Source organism: Pinus tabuliformis, chromosome 2_1, assembly GCF_031772625.1.
Source record: "Pinus tabuliformis cultivar Carrire ecotype Pingquan chromosome 2_1, CPIR1, whole genome shotgun sequence".
Classification (NCBI taxonomy): domain Eukaryota; kingdom Viridiplantae; phylum Streptophyta; class Pinopsida; order Pinales; family Pinaceae; genus Pinus; species Pinus tabuliformis.
The window spans coordinates 17,563,125-17,574,082 of NC_142299.1; the positions used below are offsets into that span (position 1 = coordinate 17,563,125).

Genomic DNA, 10,958 nt, shown 5'->3' on the forward strand with positions numbered 1-10,958 from the left:
TGATCCATGCAGATGAATTTTCCGAGACAGTTTCTTGTAATTGAGGTTCAAAGTAAGATCTATAGCCAGCACACTATCATGTGCAAAAAGCTAGTTAATTCAACCATTATGACAATTTGATGTGCAGAATTCAAGATATTAAAAGTATAGTACAGTTTTGATGCTACCCTGTGAAACAAAACATGCTAAATTTCTTCTTTCAATTTCTTGACGTTAGTAGCAGCACATATGTGATTTCGGTCTTTGAACCCCATAATTAATTGGATCAGATTAGGTATAAACTGCAAATAAGCAGTTGTAATGACAAGAGTCAACACAGGAGTTCAAATAAATGACCTTTGTGTAAATAATATATTATGTTTGTATGGATTTCTAGCATGGAAATCAAGGGAAAGGCCCAACTAGTGAAGAATCATCCATGTAATTGCAATAAAAAACATACATGGACAATGTAGTAGATTTGCCATAATGAACTCAAGCCACGTAAATATTATTAATGACAGAATATATGTAAATGAGTAAAAGATATAATTATGTTTGTATGGATTCCTAGTATTGAGCTCTAGGCGATGGCCCAACTAGTGAACAACCAGACATGTAATTGCTAAAAAAATATACTTATATCAACAACATTGTATGATTGTAGACTTGCCACGATGAACTCAAGAGATGTGAATATTAGTGCCATAATATAATATATACTGGTTCAAGATGACTGCAGATAGAACAAGACGGTTGTGATTTCGCAAAGTTGGAAAAGAAACGGGACTTATTAGAATTAACCATTTATTGCCAAGTGTTAGGCTGGGAACTCTCTTTTCCACCATGCACGTTGTTTAAATATCACCAACCAACCCGAGCTAAGAAGACAATCGAGCTGGGTACAATCTGCATGAGATAACATTTAAGCAATCCTCTCTCATGGGAATTTTTTCCCCTCCTTTCTCACGAGAACCATTCATTCATTCTCACATTCATGGTTTGTAAACCTCATGTTACATTCTTCATTGCTACTCATATGCCAAATCTGGAAATTCACCAAATCAGCACTGTGAACAAGGAATTGCAGACCTTGGGGAAGCTATAGAGAGGCTATAGATGAGCATAGAGACTGAGGAAATTAGAAAGCCTTCAACCACTAACTATTGCCATGTTGGGAATCATGATTGCCGTTAGACCAAAACTCACAGGTGTTAGTCAACAATTGCATCGCCAGAGATAAGGATCCACGAGAGGCGGTTAGTCCATGTCGCGAAACGCACGGGGAGCGTTGGTTTATCCAATGTCCAACAATCCCCCCCCCCAATGCGAGCCGGGCGTGTATCGAACTTGTGACCTACGCTCTGATACCACTTGTTAGGAATCACGATTGCCGTTAGACCAAAACCCGCAGGTGTTAGTCAACGATCGCAGCGCCAGAGATAAGGATCCACAAGAGGCTGTTAGTCCATGTCGCAAAACACACAGGGAGCATGGTTTATCCAATGTCCAAAATGCCACTCATTGGTTGCTTGACAGCCAAAGGCTATTCACACCGGAGCATTCAGCAGATTCGACTCATTCTATCTACACGGAAAAGCATTGGAAGGGAAGGATATCCCTGAGAGGCTGTTCAGCAGAGAAGGGGGAGATCTTCCTTTGTTGAATAAGGCAGTGGAAGAGAATGCCATCACTGTTTGATAGCTGGATGAAAAGCCTAGAGTGTTATGTAATGGACAGATTGCCTGAGACATGAAGAACAATGGGTTGGGTTTGAGTGTGCCAGGACCATGTATTTTGCATTCCTTTATTATGGTGGCCTCATTGCCCAGCATAGAGATGGCATCCAAACTGGATGCCTACATTTGGTGGAAAATTGCTCACATGCAACTAGTTCCTTGAACAATCTTTAGATTAAAATGTTTTAACTCTGCATATAAGTATATAAAGAAAATCAAATGATATGAAATTATGTGTATTTTGCATGCTGTTTACATGAATGAAATCTTTTAATCCATGTTGCTTCAATTCTGCTGCAACATGGTCAAATGATGGTGGTCGAGTAGATGCATACAACTTCACACACAGGATTAAAAAATTAAACACATGATGATATTTTTTTATATGGTAACATGGAGAAAAAAAAAAGTTTGCATGATGACTGCAAGACAAAAAAGCTAGTTGTCAGCAACTTACTTATTATACCAGTATTGTTTTAAGGATTGGGTAGGATAGGATTTGTAGGCTTCAACAGCCTAAAGCCTGTCCCATTTGTCATAGAAGTGTGTCATATCAACTTTCCTTTCAAATGAAATGCAGCATCCATTCTATTCTTGTTACAAGGACAGTATCTATATTTATCAATTTTACAGCTTTAATAGAACATGTTCAACACTTTGTTAATGTACATCTAAAGCTCAAGAAATTAAAAACAAAATTTGAGGCATTATTTCTCTTAATAAACAACATGATGTCAATAAAAAAAGAGGTTATCAAACAACAAGCATGAATAGACTGGCATAGATCACCTTGGCTCTGTTACACGCCTAGAAGGATCAAAGAACAATGAGATCTACACCTGAAGTTTATATCCTTCTTTGCTTTTAAAATATTAGAGATCAGGATGGAGCCATGCTGGTTCTAGCAGTGAAGGGCAGGCTGCACCACTCCTGTCCTACAGATGTCCCTATGTATTTTTGTCAAACTGCTAAGCATGCCATGTGGAATAGGATAGTTGTCAGTGCCCTTTGGCCTTGACTTGCTGATAAATATGCCATCCTCCTTATTGCCTAGATTGCAAGAGAGATTTTTTGGATGTACTGGTACACAGAGATCTTAACACATTGAGATGCACAACTGACTACTCCAAAGTTCCTTCCAGGCAGAAGTAAATCCTGTGCAAGAAAAAATTGCCATTAAATCTTGACAATTTCTTCACATTCAAGTTTTCAACTAAACTTGTTGATGTCATGCAACTAAAATATCTAGATTTTAACAAAAATACAACGAAGATGGAAAAATTCCACTACTTCATAAATAGCTTTTGGTAGTTTAACAGAAGATGTTCTACATGTTGTTAGTGTACATGTAATGTCAAATGATAAAGAAATGAAAAACAAAATTTGAGGTCTTATTTCTCTTAATAAATAACATGATGTCAAAAAGAAATGGTTATCAAACAACAAATATGAATAAACTAGCATAGATACATCTTTAACCTTGGCTCTATTACATGTCTAGAGAGATCAAAGAACAATGAGGTTTACACCTCAAGGTTTTATCCTTGTTTGCTTTTAATAGATTAGGGATCAGGATAGATCCATGCTGGATCTAGCAGTGGAGGGCAGGCTGCATCACTCCTGCACTACAGATGTCCACTATGCATTTTTGTCAAACTTCTAATCGTGCCATGTGGAGTGGAAAAGATGCCAGGGCCTTTTGGGCAAGTGTTGCTGATGAATACACCATCCTCTTTATTGCCTACATTGCAAGGGATGTTTTTTGGATGGTCTGGTAGGCATAAAGATCTTAAAACATTGAGATGCACAACTCACCACTCCAATGTTCCTTCCAGGAAGAAGTAAATCCTGTGCAAGAAAAAACTAGCAGTAAATCATGTCAACTTCTTCAGATTCCAACTAAACTTGGATGATGTCATGCAATTAAAATCTCTTGATTTTATCAAAAATACATCGAAGATGGAAGAATTCTGCTACTTCATAAATAGGTCTGGCTTTTAGGTAGTTTAATAGAAAATGTTCAACACGCTTTTTGTGTACATGTAAAGATAAAGAAATGAAAAACAAAATTTAAGGTCTTATTTCTCTTAATAAATAACATGATGTCAAAAAATAAAAAGAGGTTATCAAACAAGTACGAATAAACTAGCATAGATCTATCTTTAACCCTAGATCTATTACATGTCTAAAGGGATCAAAGAACTATGAGGTTTACATCTAAAGTTTTTATCCTTCTTTGCTTTTAATAGATTAGGGCTCAGGATGGATCCATGCTGGTTCTAGCAGTGAAGGGCAGGCTGCGCTGCTCCTCTACCACAGATGCCCACCATGTATTTTTATCAAACTGCTAAGCATGCCATGTGGAGTAGAAAAGTTTCTAGGACATTTTGGGTACGGGTTGCTGATGAATACACCATCCTCTTTATTGCCTACATTGCAATGGATATTTTTTGGATGGCAGTAGGCATGAAGATGTTAACACATTGAGGAGATGCACAACTAACCACTCCAAAGTTCCTTCCAGGAAGAAGTAAACCCTATGCAAGGAAAATTACCAGTAAATCGTGTCAATTTCTTCAGATTCCAAATATACTTTGTCAATCTGATATAATTAAAACTTCTAGATTTCATTGGGAAGACAAAGAAGATGGAAAATTGCTGCTACTTCATAAATATGTCTAGTCACTTTTTTTCCTTTGGTTTCAGTTCACCAACCCTAGGGCTCAAATATAATTACATTCTTATTAGGCAACAGTATTCACACTTTCACTTGGAAGTTGGGGACTGGCTGTTAACAAATTTTCAATCTTGAGGGTTTATTGATAATCACATATTTCAGTGGATCTATTTATGACAGTCTCAGCAAGATACTTAGTTGAGCTATGCACATAAATTAGTCGTGGAGTTCAGGAGGAACATATCAGAAAAACCTTTAAGTCAGATAAAAAAATTATACAAAAAAATTTAGACCAACTACAGACAAATCACTCAAATACCCATGTTCCCCTGCCCCGTTCTCCTCAAGATAGACCATAAGCCCAATTAATACAGAATTAATTTACCACTCTATGCCATTAGAAAAATCAACTTTGTGTTTATAACTATATGCATTCATGAACATGGACTTGGTTCAATGGTAAAGCAGGGACTCATAAGCCCACCAAGGTTCAGAAAATCTTCTCGCCTGTAGAAGAAAGCAGTCAAATGGGACCAATATTAAGTCCTTGATAAATTTAACGGAAAGAGTACGTGCCTCATGGACGAATTTATGTTCAGCCACTGCATGCAGAGTCTCTGTGAACAAGAGAAAGCAGGAAGCTTTCAAAAAGAAAATTCACTGTTGTTTGGAGATCATAAATGAATGAAGTCTTCAAGTCCCAGCCTCCTGTGAATGTGGAAGAGGAGGTTCCTTCCCCAGCATGAGACAAGCCAGCGAAGAAGCCATGACATTCAGATCCAATATGTTCACTAGTTCTCCCAGTTCACATATATGCTGTGTGATTGTTTTTTTGTCATGAATCCAAAACAATGTATGGTATTATATGTTAGCGTGCTTTCTGTGTTGGATATAGTATGTGAATGCTTGCCTACAATGGCCTGGTACAGTCCTGAATTTTTTAAAATATGTATGCTGATGAATGTACATAGTTCTCTCTGTACGGTAAGCTATATACTTAAATACAAAACATGATGGAGAATTTGCCCTGCAGGCTGCAACTAATGTGAATAAGTACTCCCTTAGCTTTTTGAGGTTGGTATGCAATTTTTTATTTGATTTTCAGTAAATATTAATAGCTCTTTTCCAAGTTGTCTGATATGATTATGAACTATGAAATGTTCTTTTTAATTGTAGAACAGATATGAGTATAGCAGATGTGGCAGTGAAAAACAAAATTCATAATTGTGTTCAAGATAAGGTTTTATGCAATATCTAGAATCATAGAATGTATCACAGGGCAACAGCCAATTGTCTGAACTTTCATCAACTAGAAAAGATAAAAACTATTCATGAATAGAATCACCCATCCATACTCTTGCATGATTCATGGAGTTAATAGAGATCGTTTCTCTGACGAAAACTAGTGAAATGCCCAGAAATTGCAAAAGAACACAATTCTTATAATTTTGCATTAGTAATGAAAATGCTCAGAAAGTGCAAAACTACAATTCTTATCATCTTGCATTCATAGGCATATTACTTATGCACATGACTTGCATGTTACTTTTATGAAGATCAGTAAATCTTCCCATTAACATCATGCAGATTCCCCCATAATGGTAACACCTATGAAAATAATGTTGTTGCCGCAAAATTGAGGCAATTGACAACGATCATATGAGAGGAAGTCTGGATGGTGGATAGGAATGAAATATGTCACTCATTGAAACAAAACTGCAAAGGTCTCTCACCTTTACCAAAACAATATCTAGACTGTGCTTAGAATCTACCTTCAAAGTAACTAAATTGTGAGTGATTTATTGGGTAGCAAAAAATCTCAAATATGTTTCAAAATAGATATTGCAATAAAACTAGACCATATTTACCTAATCTATTACCTACAATAATACTTGGTTATTCTGTAACTTACAGCATCACCAATAATCTCCACAGGAGCACTTTCCATCCTTAAAATGATGAAATCGCTTTGCATCTCGTACAATAAGTTCTCGCTGAACAATCTTGGACATGATCTTGATAGCGTTATGGCAATCACCACACACTCGAAGGTTTTTAATTATTCTCAAAGTTGTTCCAGGTGGGGTGCTAATAAGCCCATAAGCTATGGCCAACCTCTCACTATGATGCATCAGGGCTATTTCTTTCTGCGCCTCATCCACGTCATGCAGCACATACTTCGTGTCAGGCACATACCCTGCTTCCTTCATCTGTCCAGCTAAGCCCTCCAACTTTGCATAAATCTCCTCCCTCTGAGGATGAGATAAGGTCCCGGCTCGATACTCGTGCACTGTGCTTGCTTTTGGTGTTGGGGGTTTCATAATGTCCGTGTCCATTCCTATGTCTCTGCCACTGCTTCTATTCACCCCATTGTTTCTATTTGCCCATCTGCCAGCTGCACCACCTCCACTTAAGTTAGATCTTGGCACAAGTCTATTGGGCTCTATCTCACTAATCTTCTCGGCAGCCCGCTTTTCTATCACTTCATTCCCACGACTCTTGCAAGCACTGCGCAAGGTCTCCCAAACTGCAACACTCGGCTTTGTTGGCATCTTATTGATAAACTCCTCCGCTTCCTCCAGTCGTCCAGCCCGGCTAAAAAGATCGACCATGCACACATAGTGTTGCATCGAATACAGCAGTCCATATTCTGTGTCCATCGCTTCATAATACCGAAGGCCTTCATCCACCAAACCTAATCGAATGCATGCTGAAAGAACCCCTAGAAAAGTGTTTCCATTCGGTCTCTCCCCAGCTTCCTTCATCTGGCTAAATAATTGAATCGCCTCCTCTGCAAGGCTATTGTAGGACAACCCCGCTATCATATAATTCCAGGAAGAACAATCTCGCTCAGACATTTTGTCAAACACTTGACGCGCTTCCTGCACGCATCCACATTTGCCATACATCTCAATGATTTTATTATCCACCAATACATCAGGCCTAAACCCACTTCCAACCATATGTTCATGCACCTTCCTACCCTCTTCCAGCGCTTTCGAATCCGCGCAACATTGCAGAATGCAAACATAGCTGATGGAATCCATAGGAATACCTTGCTGTTGTATGTTTTTGAAAAGCTCCATGGCTTCGTTCAGCTTCCCTTCCTTGGATGCAATCCTCAAATCCTCAATAACGGCACTAGTTGCCCCAGTACCTCTGCTGTAAGAACCCCCGACCTGACCTCTGGAATAGCTTGGAGTTTGGCTCACTGGGTTTTCAGAGGTGCTGAAGGGTTTAACAAATATGTATTTGCTCCTAAAGCCAATGAAAGACTGGGCTTCGTTGCTTGTCTTGGAGCTCAGAAACCTGAAAGACTGAACATGGGTATAATTATACCGGAGTCCCGTCTCTCTTGCCTTGATAATGGCTGTCAGATATCTTAACTTGCTTATGCCAGCGGCTCTCTGCATCATTGCTGTCGAAGCCATCACCACCTGTACAGCTCGAAAAATACGAAATCCCGATTCTCTTCTATCGCACAATAGCTAACGACAGAATACTGTTATCTCGAATAATGCCAATAGCTTATGAGCCAAGATTTAACGAGGGCTTTGCCGAGAGCTTACGAGCCAGGATTTATCGACGTCTTTGGGACAAGGAAATGTAATAATTTAATAAATATGGGTGTTGGACGAATATTTTTATATCGAAAGTGGATTATCATGGGTTTTATAGAGAGTTTATATTCGACACATAACATTAGACCCGCTCCCTTGTTCTGAGTCTCTGATTTTGGAAAGGGTCGTTAGGTTTCTCAATATGTTAATGTTTGTTGCTTTTAATATCATGGTGACTAAAATTATCGTTTTTCCTATGGTTGGAATAATGGGCAATATCGGATCCTAACTTTTAACTTTAAAAAAAAAATGGGAATTTTATGGAGAAGTTTTTTTATATGGGAAAGGAATGGTATTAGGGTTTAATGAGGCGTTAATTATGCTCACTTTAATTAATTGTTCTGAAGTTTTAAAGAGGTGTATTTTCTGGATTAACTTAATTTTGTGGGAAATATATCTTTTAAAACCTAAAGAGCGGAAATTAGTTAATGGTGGGTATAATTAGCACTTTATTAAATTTTTTATTAACACTAATACAAATCTTTTTAAATATAAAAGACATTTATCTAATATTTAAATGTATGAAGATTATGAATAATGTTATTTAACTTAGTTAAATGGGAAACTTTACCAGCCAAATAAAGTTAGGTCATTGGATAGAAAGACAAGTGATGTAACTTATTTTTGACAAAGGCTAGCTATTTGAAACCACTCACTTAAAAGCATAAGGTAAGTTACATCACATGCACAAGTAATTTATCACATCTCTAGATCCAACAAATTTTAAATGATATGTCATTTAGATAAATATGCTTGTTTGAAAGTGTGATAAAAAAAATATAGTACAAAAGTGAATTAACCATGAAAATGTTTAAGTGTAATTAAATTTATTATATGAAGCAATTATACCCAATAAATTGATATAGTGTCACTCACAATGTTTGAGCTATGGATCTTAAAACATCACAATGTTTGAGCTATGGATCTTAAAACATGAATGAAACTTTGGAAATTCGATGATCATATCATTTACCATATCATTTCATTATTCATAAGAGTTGAGCATTGATTATAGATACCAATGATTAAGGAAAATACCACTTAGCCTATTAAATAATTCAGACCCTTAAGGAGAGCAAGGTGTAGCTAAGAACTCACTTATCAAAGGATATAAAGATCGTTCACAATGTTATTTAACCAAAGGCCTTTGAAGGCGTCACCACCACAATATGCAATGAATTTAAGCTCTATTTAAAAGTGGAACTAATTTTCAATTGTCATAATTCTAATATATTAAAGTTTAAGGTAGTGAGATAGATTAAGGCACATGTAGAAAAATCATTAATCATTAACCTTTGAGAGTGTGCTTCTGAACCTTGCAAAATTTAAAGTGTTAATTGTTTGGGCTACTACTTAAACTTTGTTGTTATGTATTCATGTTTCTATCAACATATATCCACAATATTGATCATTCCATAAACAATAGAATATCATCAATATCCATATCAATAGCAACCACTATATCAATCATTTAGTGTTTGACAAAATGTCTGAATGAGATTGTGCTTCTAAGATGGATATTTACTCGACTAATGAATTTGTGAGAGCATACTACTTGGAGGTTATGCTTCGTGAAACTTTTGTGCACCCAACAGTTGAAGGTATTATGTTATGGGGTTTTTGGGAACTCATGTCCAGAGAGCAGGGACACCTTCACCTTGTTGATTGGGATGGGACACACAATGAAATAAGAAAGAGATTAATTTCTCTAAAGAAAGAATGGACAACAAACATAAAGAGCCATACAAATCATGAAGGCCAATTTAAATTTAGAGGCTTTCATGGGACCTATGAAGTGGAAGTCTCAATACATTTCAGAGAGACAAAACAAACTTTAATTGTTTACAAGGTTGATTCTCCTATTGTGATAGAGATAAGTTTGTAATCATTTTTTCTCTCTCTCTTTATTATGGAAGATCATATAAGTCATAAGTTGGCAGTGTGATTATCTGTTTCTTATTATTATTATCCTCAACTATATATAAAGTAAAAAATTATTGAACTTGGCCTATCAAGGGTCATTGACAACGGATGGCATTGGTTTGTAAAATTGTTATGTAAGGGGCAACTGGCTCACTTAGCGTTTTGCATTTGTTAAGGTCCAACCCTAGCCCTTTTATTTATGTAATAGGGTCGAGTCATAGTTATAGTTAGTTAAAGAGTCAATAAAGCCCGTATTAATAATTGTAAGTCATTGCCCCGCATTTAAGAAAGGGACCACAGTTAGTTGCAAACAGGTCATGGTATTAGTTAGATGGTATTGAGAGAACCATGGTACTGACCCATGGTATTATATGTATGAATCCTATATAAAGGATAGAGACTCCCCATTGAGGAATATCGTGTCTTATTTTGTAATCGAGCTCTGCTCTGTTGGAGGTTGCCCCCTCAAAGAGGTAAGTGAACATTGCTTTCATCTCTGAATAATAAAATACTTGTTGTTTTTCTCATTTTGTTCTGTGTTCTGGGTTGTATTTCTTCGCATATTTGGTATTCTGGAATTTCTCGCAGGTTAAGAGCATAACAAGTGGTATCAGAGCACTTTCCAGGGCCGGTGGTACCTCCATTTTTGGCAGAATTTTTTTTAGGCTAGAGACGTGTTCTGACATCTTTAAACCACGAGATCTGTCATTGAGCGCATAAACCTACGGATTTGGGGAGGCATGCATGTAGGAAATACAAGAGGTGGTCATGCTTGTTGGACTCCCTTGTAACCCCTGTGGCTACCCCTTCGAGTAGTGGCGCATTAGACAGAATCATGCATGGACTGCCTTCCATGTACCCTCTGGGTATATCGAAAGCCCCCTAGGCTCACCTAAAACCTCGCCTTAGATAAACCATCGGTCATCTTGCTGCTACAATACACCGAGAACAACACTCAGGGAGATTACTCGCGCGTACAATAGGGTAGTCGGGTAGTATGGCTAAGGGTACGGTTGATCC

General features: G+C 37.3%; 1 pseudogene across 5 annotated transcripts; it reads right to left on the reverse strand.

Annotated features, from left to right (window-relative positions):
• Window positions 1-2,270: 2,270 nt before the first annotated feature.
• Window positions 2,271-7,997, reverse strand: LOC149198455 (putative pentatricopeptide repeat-containing protein At1g68930 pseudogene; annotated as a pseudogene). Of its 5 annotated transcripts, none has more exons than XR_016253720.1 (3): window positions 6,308-7,997; window positions 3,545-3,566; window positions 2,271-2,850 (listed from the first exon to the last, which is right to left on the reverse strand). The product of XR_016253720.1 is annotated as a putative pentatricopeptide repeat-containing protein At1g68930 pseudogene, transcript variant X3 (transcript). The 5 variants fall into 5 exon arrangements; XR_016253721.1 differs by having other exon boundaries at window positions 2,271-2,873; window positions 3,534-3,566; XR_016253719.1 differs by lacking the exon at window positions 3,545-3,566 and having other exon boundaries at window positions 2,271-2,873; window positions 6,276-7,997.
• Window positions 7,998-10,958: the final 2,961 nt, after the last annotated feature.